Genomic DNA, 15,057 nt, shown 5'->3' on the forward strand with positions numbered 1-15,057 from the left:
GCTGCGGCCGCGGAGTGCGGCTGAATTATTAATTAGGCAAAAATAATCACCGGCATCGCCGTCCGAGCGGCAGGATCAAAGGGGTCGCGGCGATAGCGGCGTCGCCACACTTGTTGACGGCGCCCGCCGTAAATGCGTCCTCTGGGGGCGTGCAGTGGATAATAGTTAGGAGGTGAACTACTCACGTATCAGTTACGGCATTTGCTGCATGTGCTCCAAGTTTGTCATAACAAATCTTAAAAGATTTTTTTAGCTATTAAAAATTCACGATCAGAAATTTTCAGCACAACCTACATAGGGTTAGGAATCTGTATGAGGCTAGGAGAAATTACTTTATGCTTTTTAGTCTCATTTAAAGCGTTTGATATTAAAAATCGTTTTTATTTAAGTACTTTTTTTTCCTTTTAGTCTTGCTTCTGGCGGATACCACAGCCCTGTTGCCCCTCATGAGCATCAACAAAATCGGTAAGTATAGTAGAATGTAGTCCAATTAAACCAGGCGGTCCTTAGGAAATAAGATTAGGAAATGAGACAAGTTTTGTTATTTGGGCAGAAAATAATTCAGGAAGGCCAAGGTACAGAGTATATAAAATGTTGTAGTAAGGAAAGCTTTTCTGAAGGAGAAATTAGTCAACTTGGAATAAAGATTTAATTGGTAGGAAGTGTACTCTGAAGGTGTTTGTCTGGAATGTAGCCCTCTAGGGAAGTGAAATATGAACTGTAAACAGTTTAGGCAAGAAGAGATTAGATTTTGAATATGGTGCTACAGAGGAATGCTAAAGATTAGATGGATAGATCATGTAACAAATGAGGAGGTATTGAATAGATTGGGGGAGAAAAGAAACTTGTGGCACAACCTCAGTCGAAGAAGGGATTGGCTGATAGGGCACATTCTCAGACACCAAGGGATCACCAGTTTAGTATTGGAGGCAAGCGTGGGGGATAAAAATCATTGAGGGAGACCATAAGACGAATACAGTAAGCAGATTCAGAAGCATTTAAGTTGCAGCAGTTATTCAGAGATGAAGAGGCCTACATAGGACAGAGTAGCGTGCACAGATGTATCAGACAAGTCTTCAGACTGGTAACATGGCAGCTCTTGTCACAAAAGGAATAGGGAACGGGGGTCAGTTAATGTTATGAGAAGAACCCTTCGCCACACACTGTCAGATGCCTTGCGGAGTACTGATGTAGATGTAGATGAAAAAAAGTTTAAGTTTGACTGAAAATCTGCCTCATCAGCTACTCATTGGGCATAGATTTCGTGTTGACATCGCCGTCTGGCTTCATGTCCTGACTTGTCTCTCTAGCTCCTAATTCAGAGTGTCTCAGTGGATTTGATTACAGATGAGACATACGCGCGTCAGTAGTATCAGTCACTCTTCTTTTAGCGTGGTAAAGTGTATCACTGGCAACACTAGATATGTGGTCTTCAGCTGCTTCATTTGGTCTTGCTTGAGTGTGTCACTGCAGTTTATCGGCAAGCTGAGACGTATGTGTGCCCACTGTCTCAATCGATATCACTTGAGTCGGTTGCTTCTTCGCATTTGGATGTTTGACAGAGCCGGAGGCTGAGCTGTGGCGCAGCTGGCATTATAGTGATGCTGCGAGCACTAATTAGCCAGCCAGGTGGGCATGGCCCTGTGGTATTCCTGAGCCCGGCACGGCAGAGGAGCTACTAGCGCTCACAGATGTAGCTATGTCGTCTGGTGGGCGTCATCGACTTCCATGTGTACTGCCTGGAATGCGTTCTGATACTACCTGCACAACAGCATACTCCTGCAGGGCAGCCGAGGTGTCTGGCATTACCAACACTTTTCACCCTCACCCAACATATAGTAGCTAGGTAGCTAGGTGGATCAGACAGACAACAAAGCCACTGAATAGTGCATCATCATCCAGTTCTGAGGTAAGTTTAAACTTAAAAGTATTTGGTTAACTGGGAAGTTTATAATTGATTTTAGACAGCTAGACGGACAGACAAGGAAGTGACCGAAACACGTTAAATCGGTATTCATGCACATCAGAGAAACTACTGCAAATATATTAGTACCAATAAAATGGCATTTTAGACTAGTGTTATATAAATTACCAGTGTCACTTGAAGGGTTAAAGGTAAGAGAAATCTTACAACCTCAAATGACAGTATCAGCAGTGTACAGAAATTATCATGTACCATCAGTTGAGGCAATTGGCAGTCAGGGTGTTAAATAAAAACCTTTAATTTTTTTCAACATTACCCTTGAAAGAAATGGTTGTTGAGTTCAACAAGAAATGAAAGAAAAAATTGTGGTAATTTCACCTTGCAACAAGAACAATTATTTAAATAAAATACATTTTTAAATCACACTAAAAAGTACAAAATAACTTCTCCTGGATCCATATAGATACCTAACTCCATGCAGATAGTTTTGAAAATAAGTACTCATGAATTTTTAGTAGCTGTGACAATACTTGTAAGGTTTATAATGGAAAACAAGGGGCACATATCACAGATAACAGAAAGGAGATGAACTATTCATGTATCAGTTAGTGTGTAGTGTAATAGCAAGGAGGTGAACTAGTCATGCATCAGTCATGTGCTGCATGCATCCCACGATTCTCTTTTTAAATCTTGTGTTTTCATAGGTATTAAAAATTTACAGTCAGAAATTTACAGAACTCTCTGTATGGGGCTTAGGAATCCCATATGAGTTTAGAAGAAATTATTCTATAACTTTTTATTGCAATATGAAAAGTGGCATATTAAAAATTTATTTTGATTTAAAAAAAATATTTTCAGCTTTTTTGGAGTCTGTATAACATTTTTCAATTGACTTCAAACATTTTCATGAGGATACATCAGAGACAGGTGTTAACTTTCACGTTTATTTCAGTATTTTCTCAACTGATAATATCTGAATTACAATGGTAGTATATCTACCTTCTAATAGTATATCAATTTATTTCATTGTTTTTTCCTAAAAAATAAAATAAAAAATATGGTTTTTACGTCAATACTTTCATACCTATAGGTTTGCTCATGTATGTACATGTCCTATCTTTTGCAAACATCTTCTCCGCGTTCCCTCTCTCTCTCTCTCTCTCTCTCTCTCTCTCTCTCTCTCTCTCTCTCTCTGTGTGTGTGTGTGTGTGTGTTTGTTTCCTTGTCACATGCCGAGCGGTTCTCGGCACTTCAGTCTGGAACCGCGCGACCGCTACGGTCGCAGGTTCAAATCCTGCTTCGGGCATAGATGTGTGTGATGTACTTAGGTTAGTTAGGTTTAAGTAGTTCTAAGTTCTAGGGGACTGATGACCTAAGATGTTAAGTCCCATTTGAACCTTCTCACACACTATGAATTTCCTCCTCCCTCCCTCCCTCTCTGCTTCTCCTCCTTGCCCTTCTGAATATCTCCTCCCCACCTCTCTCTGTTCGTCTCTTCCTATCTCTTCCCACGCTCTCTGTCACCCATGTCCTCCTGTAACCTCTGTCTCTATCTTCCTTCACAGTGTCTCTCTCTCTCTGTCCATACACCCTCTACTCTTTCTGTCCATATCCTGCTTCCTGCCGTCTTTGTCCACATCCTCCGCCACTACTCTCTGTCAATATCCTTCTGCACACACTCAATGTCTATTTCGTCCTCCCTCTCTCTCTATCCATTTCCTCCTCCCCTTCTCTGTCCATCTCGTCCTCCTTCTCTCTCTGCATCCCACCACCTCTATCAGTCCCTCTCCTCCTTCCTTTGTCTGCCCATCTCATGAGGCCCCATCTCACTAACCACCTCTTTGCTCTAATCAGCAGTGCCCTTGTACTCCCATACCGCCTGGGACACTTTCCTATACTACCAGTAGAACACACCACTTGTGCAGGGCAGCCTAGATGTCAGGTGCTACGAAATCTTTTTCACCCCCACGCTACCGGGACAAACCTACAAGAAAGCGAGTTAATATTACATTATCATCCCTGAGCTACTTCGAGACTCTAGGTCATCAGTTGTGTTCAACAGAGAGACAGACAAGAAAATGAAATAATAAAAGCGTGTTGTATTAGCCGTGTGGGAGATGGTCTCTACCAGAGGACGAGGCCGAGCTGGAGAACACTTGTTAGGACCGCGCACGGCGGACGTCCTAATCTGTTGAGCAGCGGGCCGTTCGTGCGGAGCCGGCCTCGTTAGCAGTCGTCACGGAAGCGGAAGCGCTTCGCCCGCTCGCGTGTCTGCCTGGCCCCAGGCCACCTGCGCCTGTCCCAGAAGCCAGACCGCGCCTGTTGCCTCCCTTCTTGTCTGCCACAGCCACACCACCACCACCACCAACTTAACCCAGTTGTCTCGCGTCCGGCAGTGCGGTGCTGGACTCTGCCGCTATATCGCGCCACTGCCACGGCGCGTAACCCAGTTCTGCAGCGTCCCACGAGCGCTCCGCGCTGCGCTGCGCTGCGAGGCGAGATATGCCGGCCTCACTTCGCCACTCCGGCAGAGTTCTTATCTCGCGTCGCGTCCCCGCGGGACCTGCCCAACTTCCTGCCACACCGTGCAGCCGCCGCCGCAGCGCCAACCTCGGCGACCACGCACGGTCGTTCGTCGAGGACAGCTTAACCGGCCACGGAAGTGCTCTGCTGGGCCAAGTCTGCGACGAAGTGGCAGCGGTAATCTCGTAACAGACACTACTTTGCCAGACCGGCCCAGCGACTTCTCGCGATCTCGTGTAACTTCTTCCAAGTATTTACCGCCTCACTCGTGAAATACATTGCAGCAGAACGGCATGAGACATTCCACTCGTCTTTGTTTGGACCGGTGCCGGCATTTAGTTAAAGGCTCTGAGACAGAGCAATCCCGAAAGAACTTATCTCTGCTATTGTTCTTGTCTTCAGATGCAGCTCTCCGCGTCTCTTTGACCTGTGCTAGCCGCTTTATCTCCGAATAAACATTTTGACCTGCTTGCTATATTTACTTCTTCGTCTTCCTCTAGGATTCTCATCCCCCACACTTCCCTCCTATGCTAAACTGACGATTCCTTCATTTCTCAGACCGTGACATATCAATCGATGCCTTCTTTTAGTCAAGTTGTGCCACAAATTTATTTTCTCCCCAAATCTGTGCAGTACTTCCTCATCAGTTACGTGATCTACGCACCTAATCTTCAGCAATCTTCTGTAATAGCACATTTCAAACCTTCTTATTCTTCAATATTGTACAACGCTTCACTCCAAATACCTTCGGAAAGACTTCCTAACCCTTACATTTGTGTTTCATGTCAACAAATGCTTGAATTGCCATTGCAAGTCTATATTTTATGTCCTCCCTACTTCAGCCATCATCCGCTACTTTCAGTGTCTCATTTCTTAATCTATTTCCTGAGCATCACCTGATTTACTTCGACTACATTCCATTATCCTTTTTTGGCTTTTGTTCATCTTATATCCTCTGTTCAAAACGCTGTCTACTCCTTTCAACTGTTCTTCCAAGTCCTTCACTGTCTCTGACAGAATCACGTCATCGCCAAACCACCTCAAAGTTCTTGTTTCTTCTCCGTGAACTTTAATTCCTTTCCTAAATTTTTGTTTGATTCCTTCACGACTTGTTCGCTGTACAGATTGAATAACATCAAGGATAGATTAAAACCATATCTCACAGCTTTCTCAGCCTTTGTTTGCCTTTCATACCCTTCAAATCCTAAACTAAGAACTGGCTTTTGAACAAGTTGTATACGAGTATAACTTTTCTTTCCCTGTATTTTATCCCTGCGAGATTCAGCATTATTGTCGAAAGCTTTCTCTAAGTCTACAAATGCTATAAACGTAGGTTTGCCTTTCTTAAACCTATCTTATAAGCCATGGGATCAGTATTGGTTCAAACGGCTCTGAGCACTATGGGACTTAACTTCTGAGGTCATCAGTCCCCTAGAACTTAGAACTACTTAAACCTAACTAACCTAAGGACATCACACACATTCATGCCCGAGGTAGGATTCGAACCTGCGACCGTAGCGGTCGCACGGTTCCAGACTGTAGCGACTAGAACCGCTCGGCCACCCCGGCCGGCGGATCAGTATTGCCTCGCATGTTCCTTCATTTCTCCGGACTTTCCCGAGGTCGGCTTCTAGTTGTTTTACCTTTTTTCTGCGTTACTAAACGGATACAGCAGTGCGGGTTGCTTAACTAGAGGCTTCCAAGGCAACAAATTCGGTACTGGGGTGCAACTGCCAATTCGCTCGATGGTTGAACTTTCTTGTGTGACAAGGTACTGTCAAATGTGAATCCTTCTTAATTACTAGTAATGCGTAAACAGTTTTTGATCCCACAACCCGATAGATCATGTCTGTGCGTATTTGTCGCTCAGTAGTAACTGTTTTTCCTCTGACGTCATTGTAGCAGTATAGAACCATGGCCCGTGACTGTTACGAATTAGCTTTTCCTAACGTTATAAATTGGTGCAGCGTGGAAATGCGTTTTGCTAGGACCCTGATTCTGTGTCATTGTGAGGAGCTTCCGGAAATCTGTTAGCACTCCAAGTGAGACCATAAAAATATTCGCCGCAATGTAAATGACTATCGCTGTTACATTGAAAATTACAAAACAATGAAAAGTGTCGTCTCATATGGCTCGTAAATATGCTTCGAATTTTAGAAAACGCAAGTCAGAGGAAACGTCACGTCAAAAGTAATCCAGAAAGCCTAAAAAGTCCAGTGCCGAACGAATGCGAGAGCTATGGCAGCGTCAAAAGGTAAAACGGGGCAAACCGATTACGTATCTGCACCAACGACAGTCCAAACTTGTGACTTATCTGTTGTGTATGCACTGTTCTACTCTATGTAACCATTGAACGGAATAGGTTGATAATTAAATTACATATTAACAGGAAACGCTTCCAATGATTCTATCTCGACGTTTTCACGAAAAGTTCGTAATATAGAACTGAACTGCGCACCACGCATTTTTTTCATACAATTATTGATGGAATTTAAAAATTTAAAATGCTTTCATAATGTGCTTATCAAGAGGTATAATCCTATGTTAAAATTTAACACAAGAAGACAAGTATTGCAGGCAGAAACTGTATGCTTGCCTTCAGGCAGCCTAACTGACAGTAGGCAAATACCGTGACTTTATTCATCCAGTATTTGAGAATGACAGCACTAGGCGGATTCCAACAAACCTTACACATAATTTGAAACCCTTAGGAAACTTCCTTTCATTGGCACCCCTCACAACATCATGAAAGAAAGAAGTTTATCGCTTACCATATTTTTACTGTTCATGCAATAAAACTACAGCATTAGCCTACGCACGATTTTAATTTATTGGTTAGTACTTACTCTACACAGATCACATTTTGCAGGTTTTATTCAAATAAACCACTAAAAATAGTTGGAAAATTGTTTCGTCGAACTACTCATGATTCAGATTACGTGATAAACAATGCGATGTCAGAAAAAAACTAGCTTTTTTTTTTTTTTTTTTTTTAACGGAGAGCAAACTATCCAGACTATACTCATTAGGTATTTAATTGTGACAGCAGTCAGCGGCTTTGCAAAAAACTTTAAACATTATTTCAAACATTTCTAAGCTTTTTCATTAGATGAATAACGCGAAGATAGTAAAGTTAATTTCGTTAGGTTTCGCGTCTTCAATCATAAGGTCTTTTCACGATTTACGTCAGATATTTAACACATTAACTCTTTCTTAAAGTGATCAGACGTGTGAAGCCGTTTCATACATCGGGGCTCGATAACAATCGAGACAGGAGGGAGGTTACTTTATAAAATACATTTCTCAATAATGTATTACAGAAAGTGGATGAGGGAGGATTTCTAATAATTACTTCTTGACGCAATTTATTATTCTAAAGAGTAAGTGGAAAAACTACCGTACGTATGTGGCAAAACGGACGTATTGCGAATACATCATAGAAAGACCATTTACTGTATGATTCCACGATTGCAGAACGATCTTTGGAAGCAATTACTTTCTCAACGGAGTATGCGTTCGGAGCGATTTGAAGTGGAACGACCACATAAAATTAATCACCAGCAAGGCGGATGCCAGACTGAGACTGAGTGGGCGAATTATGAGGAAAGCAGTCGAACAACAAAGTAAGTAGCTTCGAACTCGAGCCGTTCGGCCAACACTTCAATATTGCTCGTCAGTACTCGTATGAGATCGGTAACAGACAGGACTGATAGAGGAGACAAATAAGATCCAAAGAAGAGCAGCAAGTTTCGATACAGGTTCATTCAGAAAGCTCGAAAGCACCACGGAGATGCTCAGTCACCTCCCTTGGCAGACACTGCAAGAGAGGCATTCTGCAACACGTCGTTGTCCACTGTTAAAGTTGCGAGAGCGCACGTTCGCAGATGACTCAACCAACATTCCTCCAACGAATATCTCGCCAAAAGATCGTGAAGGTAAAAACTAAGAAAGGGTTGCCAGCAGTGAATCATAAGCTGGTCGAACAGGAAAAGGGGGAATTGAAATGATCCACAAAGTACCCTCCTCCACCCACCCTAGGGTTGCTTGCGGAGTATGGATGAAAACAGAACGTCAAATCAAACCCCTTTCAGCCGTCTAAATTGTTGTTTTATTGGGCTAACAGCGTCGGCGATATACCACCCCATCTTCAGGCCCCCCACCGGTGTTTAGGAGGACTCTCATCTTTGTTCCATTCAAAATAGGAACCAGCATTCAATGCCTGGTGTCCGTAGGTTTATGAGACAGCCATCACTTCTAGCATCGGCTCCTGTTTTGACTAGACCAAAGGTGTGAATCCTCCTAAACATCGGTCAAAATGGCTCTGAGCACTATGGGACTTAACATCTCTGGTCATCAGTCCCCTAGAACTTAGAACTACTTAAACCTAGCTAACCTAAGGACATCACACACATCCATGCCCGAGGCAGGATTCGAACCTGCGACCGCAGCAGTCGCGCGGCTCCGGACTGAGCGCCTAGAACCGCTAGACCACCGCGGCCGGCAAACATCGGTCAAGGGGCCTATAGATGGTGTAATACAGGGTGATTATTATTAAACTGTTGAATCGCTGTAGAAATAACACCACCGGTCAGAATGACGCAACGGTATATTATCAGAGAAGGGGGAAAACGTATGGCAGAAGAAAAAAATAATGTGGAAATTGACAAATAGATGGCGCTGTGTGTGTCAGGATACGTAAATAAAAACATGTGTCATGCGCACGACCCAATGAAGTTGGTATGAACACGCCGGGTACACGGCTTTTCCTCCTTTCGCGTCTACGACGTTCCCCATGACCGTCTCAATGCAGGATCGCTCTCTGCTTGTAATGCTGTATTACAAGAATAATGACTGTGCACACGTCGCTCTGCAGAAGTTCCGGACATTGAAGGGTTTGAAAGAAAAAGGCGTTGGTTCGGTGACGGCCGTGGGTCTGGAGAAAATGATTCCGAAATTCGAAAAGACGGGTTCTTTTGGTGTGCAACCTGGTAGAGGGAGGAAACGAATTGATTCGACGTCAGTGGAAGCAGTGACCACAGAAATGTAGGAGGAGACGAGAGGTGGTGTGCAAACGTGTAGTGCACGGAGAATTGCCCGAACATTGGACATACCCGTGAGCACGGTGCGTAAAATCCTACGAAACATCCTTCTTTAGCCGGCCGGTGTGACCGTGCGGTTAAAGGCGCTTCAGTCTGGAACCGCGTGACCGCCACGGTCGCAGGTTCGAATCCTGCCTCGGGCATGGATGTGTGGGATGTCCTTAGGTTAGTTAGGTTTAATTAGTTCTAAGTTCTAGGCGACTGATGACCTCAGAAGTTAAGTCGCATAGTGCTCAGAGCCATTTGAACCATCCTTCTTTGCTATCGATTCAAAATTATCCGTGTGCACGATTACCTTCCTGTTGACCTGCCAGCAAGAGAAACCTTTACCTTAGAATTTCGTGCTCCCGTGGAAGTGGACAATAATTGGCCGTGGAAGATTTTGTGGACAGACGAGGCCCACCTCCATCTGACAGGATGGGCAATCCACAGAATTGTCTAATATAGGCAACGGAAAATCCATAAGCAAATCAACCAATACCACTTCATCCTGAAAAGATCACTGTGTGGTGCGGGTTTACGGCATCATTTACCATAGGGCCATATTTTTTCGAACAGACAGTTGTTTCCGGTCCTGCTAACTGTACCGTCACTGGTAAGCGCTATGAGTGTCTTTTGCGTAACCACGTCATTCCAGCCCCCCAACAGCGTGGATGTGTGGATGGGATTATTTTTATGCAAAGGGGCGCACCTCCACACATTGCAAATCCAGTTAAGCAGCTGCTGAAGCGCCGTTTCGGAAATTCTAGAATTATCAGCCGCCATTACCCTACAGCCTGGCCGTCCCGATCATCAGATCTTAATCCGTGTGACTTCTGGCTGTGGGGCTATCTGAAATGTTGCAAATTTAGCTGCACTGAAGGCACGCATTTCCGCAACACATTCTGAAAGTGACCCCCGAAACACTTCTATCAGTTGTGGAACAAGCTGTTTCTCGATTTCAAATTGTAGCAGAAAACGGTGGACAGCATACTGAACATGTTTTGCGTCAGTCACACGGAAATTAATAATCCGATCTGATTTTGAATGATGATTTTTAAGCGATTTTTGGCCTCAGGACAATTAAAAAACGATTTTTCCCATCCGATGTGATATGACCTTGCCGTAGTTGATGAGCTTAGGTAATTAACAGTACACACCTGTACACCCATGCGCACTGAGCAGTACAGTTTGTTTAAGGTCAAACGTGCACCTTAAGCATTGTTGTACGATTCATTTGTCATTTGTAGTCGACCACTATTAACTTATGATGCTTACAGCGCCATCTATTGCTACATTTTGTAACTATTTATTTTTCTTGTGCCACACTTTTTCCCCCTTCTCCGATAATATTCCGTTGCAATTTGACGTCATTCTGAGCAGTGGTGTTATTTCCACAGCAACTTGAAAGTTTAACTTCAATTGTAATCACCCTGTATATCGCCGAAACTGGTAGCTCAATGAAATAACAATTTAGACGGCTGAAAGGTGTTGGATTTGACATCCTGTACTGAACAGCCGAGGTCCCACAACCGTCTGTAGAAAAATGGACATCAGAGCCTTTCCGAAAATGTGACATACATTTGTTTATGGATCCGTCTTACACAGTGGCGATTATAAAATTTCGACCTGTCGTTCGTCTTCATTAGATTCTCCGTTCTTACAGGAGCACTCTTTAAAAAGTATCCCATGTGTCTTATGTCTATGTTGCACGCAGACTTGTATCTATGTAACTCTCTGTAATTTGGTGCGAAGTTGGAATTTCGTAACATTCAATAGGTATTGATAAATATTCAGATCATAATTATGAGGAACCCAATCTGTAACCGAGACTTTTTTCTCGAAATAATTCCTCTTTAACAGATGTAATGGCCTCTTTTTTATTAAGAATTTTTCCGTTTTGTAAAATGTATCTGCCATCCTATTGGTCACTGCAATGAAGCTATATGTCTAATATTAGACTACCTTAATGAAATGAAATAATTAATACTTAAACACACATATTTAGAACTGTGCGTGGAAACACACACACACACACACACACCTGTTTCCTCTCGAGTGCAGGTGAGCAGACATCAAATATTGGAAACAACCTCATGCGCACGGAAGCAACTGATTTCTATAAGTGAAATATTACATTCTAAAGAAATGACAAGTTGTATACACACTACATATGTAATTTGATAAGTGTGGTAGGGTAAAAATTACACAGGGAGACAGAGGATCTACTATGATAGCCACATTCAGCAGGATGTAGGTTGCAGCAGTCACGCTGGAATGGATTTGCACGAAGTAGATAGACTAGCCTGAGGAGTTGCATCAAACGAGTTTTCGAACTGAAGACCACAACAACAACAAAAACACGTGAAAGATGGACTTATAAAGGCTAGCGATGCTTGCTGTTGCGCTCCGTGGTAATGCAGTGTCAAAATCTGTAAAAGAAAATGAATATATATATATATATATATATATATATATATATATGAAACAATATTTGCAGACAATGTGTGTATGTGTGTGTGTGTGTGTGTGTGTGTGTGTGTGTGTGTGTACATCTTTCGTACATCACAGCTATTGCTGGAAAATGATGTTTTTATTGTTACATTTCGTGAAGGCAGTCCTTGAAAATCTCATTATATATAAAAGAGAGAGGGGATAGAGGGGTGGAGGACACGGAGAGCGACAGAAACAAATAAAAATAATAATATATGCCAGGAAAAAAGGGTTCTACAAGTTTCTCTCCTCAGGGAACCGCGCATTTAAAATGAATGTATTTAATTTTCTTCCCTCTCCCGAGAGACTCCCTGGCCACATAACAACTAACCGAAATGTCAGTCCCTGGAAACAGACGACAAAATAATTGTTCGAGCGCTCTGATACCGAAATACTCAGAAGCCATAGTAACTATTTTACAGATAACTGCAGACATTACTTGTAAAAGACAAGGTGACAGATAATGGCGGAGTATTTCAAAATTTAAGCATATAAAAAATGAACAATGTACATAGAGAAAATAGAAAAAACAAATTGCGCCTACGCATAAGGGTTATGCGCAAAGGACACGACAAGTGAACACCGAGATTACAGCAATAATGGTAGTACTAAGGACTATATTGTTAAATATTGCTAAACTGCATCTCGAATGTTCCTTGCCTTTTACGCACTCTGTAACGACGCTAATTATCAAATTGTTTTCCACCATGTGCAGCTACATCATAGTTGCATACGTTGAGCTAATTCTGTCGCTCCGCAAACTGGTAAAAAAAATTGCATAGATTTACTTCGTGCTGTTGATTTTAATGGATCTCGAGAAACATAATAGAATCTATAACGTCGCCTGTTTAAATCAGCGTTAACTTTTAAGTCACCTCTTTACCTACAAAAAAATCTGCAGTTACAACAGTGTAGTATAAAACATCATTTCATTTTGGCCGTATCGGTTTAAAAAGTTGAATATACTTCAGTGTAAAGGGTACCGCATATAGAATAATAGTGAGACCTTTCTTGAGGACTGCTGGGGTGTTTGGCCTCCACAACGAGTCGGATTGAAGGAAGACATGGAAGCAATTCAGAGGTTGCTAGATCTGTTATCGGTAGCTCAGTTGGGAATCCCTGGAGGGAAGATAACTTTGTTTTCATGGAGCTCTATTGAGAATATATAGAGAACAGGCATTTGAAGCTGAGTGTAGAATTACTATACTGCCCGCAACGTACATTTTGCATAAGGACCACGAAGGTAGGATAAGAAAAATTAGGGCTCATACGGAGGTATATGGACAGTTGCATTTCCCTCACTATTTGCAAGTGAACAAGAAAGGTGGGTACAAGGTACCCTCCGCCACGCACCGTACGATGGCCTGCTGAGCTTGCATGTAAATGTAGGTTTAAAAGGATACATGAATTAAGCTATCAGACATCATCTAACTGTGAACAAATTACATGCGCTTTCCCACAAGGCTCCACCATAGGGCCCTTGCTCTTTCTTGTGTATTTCAATGACCTTTCATCTGAAAGATTACCAGGATGGAGCCTAGCTTTTCCTAGTGTATATCAGTGACCTTTCCACTGTAGCATTACCAGATGCTTTGATTTCTTTGCAGATGATAGAAAAAATTTGCAATAAATAACAAATCAATTATAAACTTAGAAAGATCCGCTAATGAAATTTTTGTGGACATTAATAAATGGTTCTTAGCCAAGTTTTTGTCAGTAAATTTGGAAAAACAGCACTGCATCCAGTTTAAGATTTGTAAGAGGTTTCCCGGCTGTATATGCCTAAAATATGACGTCAAAGAGATAGAAGACGTTTACAGTGTTAAATTCTTCTGGTTACCGCCTGATAATAAATCCAACTGGGAAGAGCCTACCACAAAACTACTCAATCGCCTAAACAAATCTCTATTTGCAATGCGAATGTTGCCAGACGTAGGTGAAATAAAAGTGAAGGTAGCATAATATGCTTACTTTCATTCCATAATGTCATACGGGATTATTTTATTGGTGTAACTCATCAAGCCAAGATAAAGTTGTCCTGTTCAAAAATATGTAATAAGAATTATTTGCGCCGGCCGCTGTGACCGAGCGGTTCTAGGCGCTTCAGTCCGGACTCGCGCTGCTGCTACGATTGCAGGTTCGAATTCTGTCTCAGGCATGGATGTGTGTGATGTCCTTAGGTTAGTTAGGTTTAAGTAGTTCTAAGTGTAGAAGACTGTCCCATAGTGCTTAGCGCCATTTGAACCATTTTTTAAAGAATTATTATCTGTTAGGGAACTCGGGATACTGATTACGGCTTGTCAGTTATTTAAACCTTGATGAAAGCTGTCATTAAAAATACATTTCTTTCAGAAACAGATACCTCATATCATGGAATCAATGTTATAAATCAGAATAATATTCAGAAAGATAGAAAGTCACTTATGTTGGCGAAGAGAGGTACCCACTATTAAGGAAAAACTATTCCCACTAACCTTCCAGCACCCGTAAAAAGTGTAACTACTTACGATCTATGGCGACTACTAGTACACTGTGACTTCTGTACAAATTTGGAGCAGTAATGCGACCATTGTAAATAAATGTTATGAAATAATTTTTCTATTTGATGATGCATGGCTACAGTATCCTTAAGGATTACCATATACACCACAGTTTCTGGAGCTTTTACATGTTTTGTGAAAAGTTTGCTATTATCATTTAAATGAAAATATGTTTTTTTTTTTACTTATTCCACATCCATAAGGACCATTTTACTTGATACATGTGGAAGGTGCAGTAGCATATTCGTTTTTGTTTGTAAATATTTATTGTGCGTTCTTGTTTTTGTGACATTTTCTGCATGGTGGAGGATTTCTTCACCATAGATCTCTGGTAACGAAATGTACATCTGATCTGATCTAATCTTAAGAGTTAAGTATCGGGTCCTTTGGTATCACACCACGTAAGTGATTACACACCCACATTTTTCCCTTTTTTCACAGTTGCTACGCACAATAAGTGATATCTGCTGCGATTTTTCTTTCTAGATAGTCTGCCACT

General features: G+C 42.1%; 1 long non-coding RNA gene across 1 annotated transcript in view; it reads left to right on the forward strand.

The window, feature by feature from the left end:
- Positions 1-15,057, forward strand: part of LOC124782245 — a 117,577-nt gene that overhangs the window by 40,998 nt on the left and 61,522 nt on the right. Inside the window, exon 2 of the long non-coding RNA XR_007015958.1 lies at positions 409-465. This is a non-coding gene — a long non-coding RNA (uncharacterized LOC124782245). The remainder of the gene's footprint in view (positions 1-408; positions 466-15,057) is intronic.

The sequence above is a fragment of the Schistocerca piceifrons genome, chromosome 1 (genome assembly GCF_021461385.2).
Source record: "Schistocerca piceifrons isolate TAMUIC-IGC-003096 chromosome 1, iqSchPice1.1, whole genome shotgun sequence".
NCBI classification, from domain to species: Eukaryota; Metazoa; Arthropoda; class Insecta; order Orthoptera; family Acrididae; genus Schistocerca; species Schistocerca piceifrons.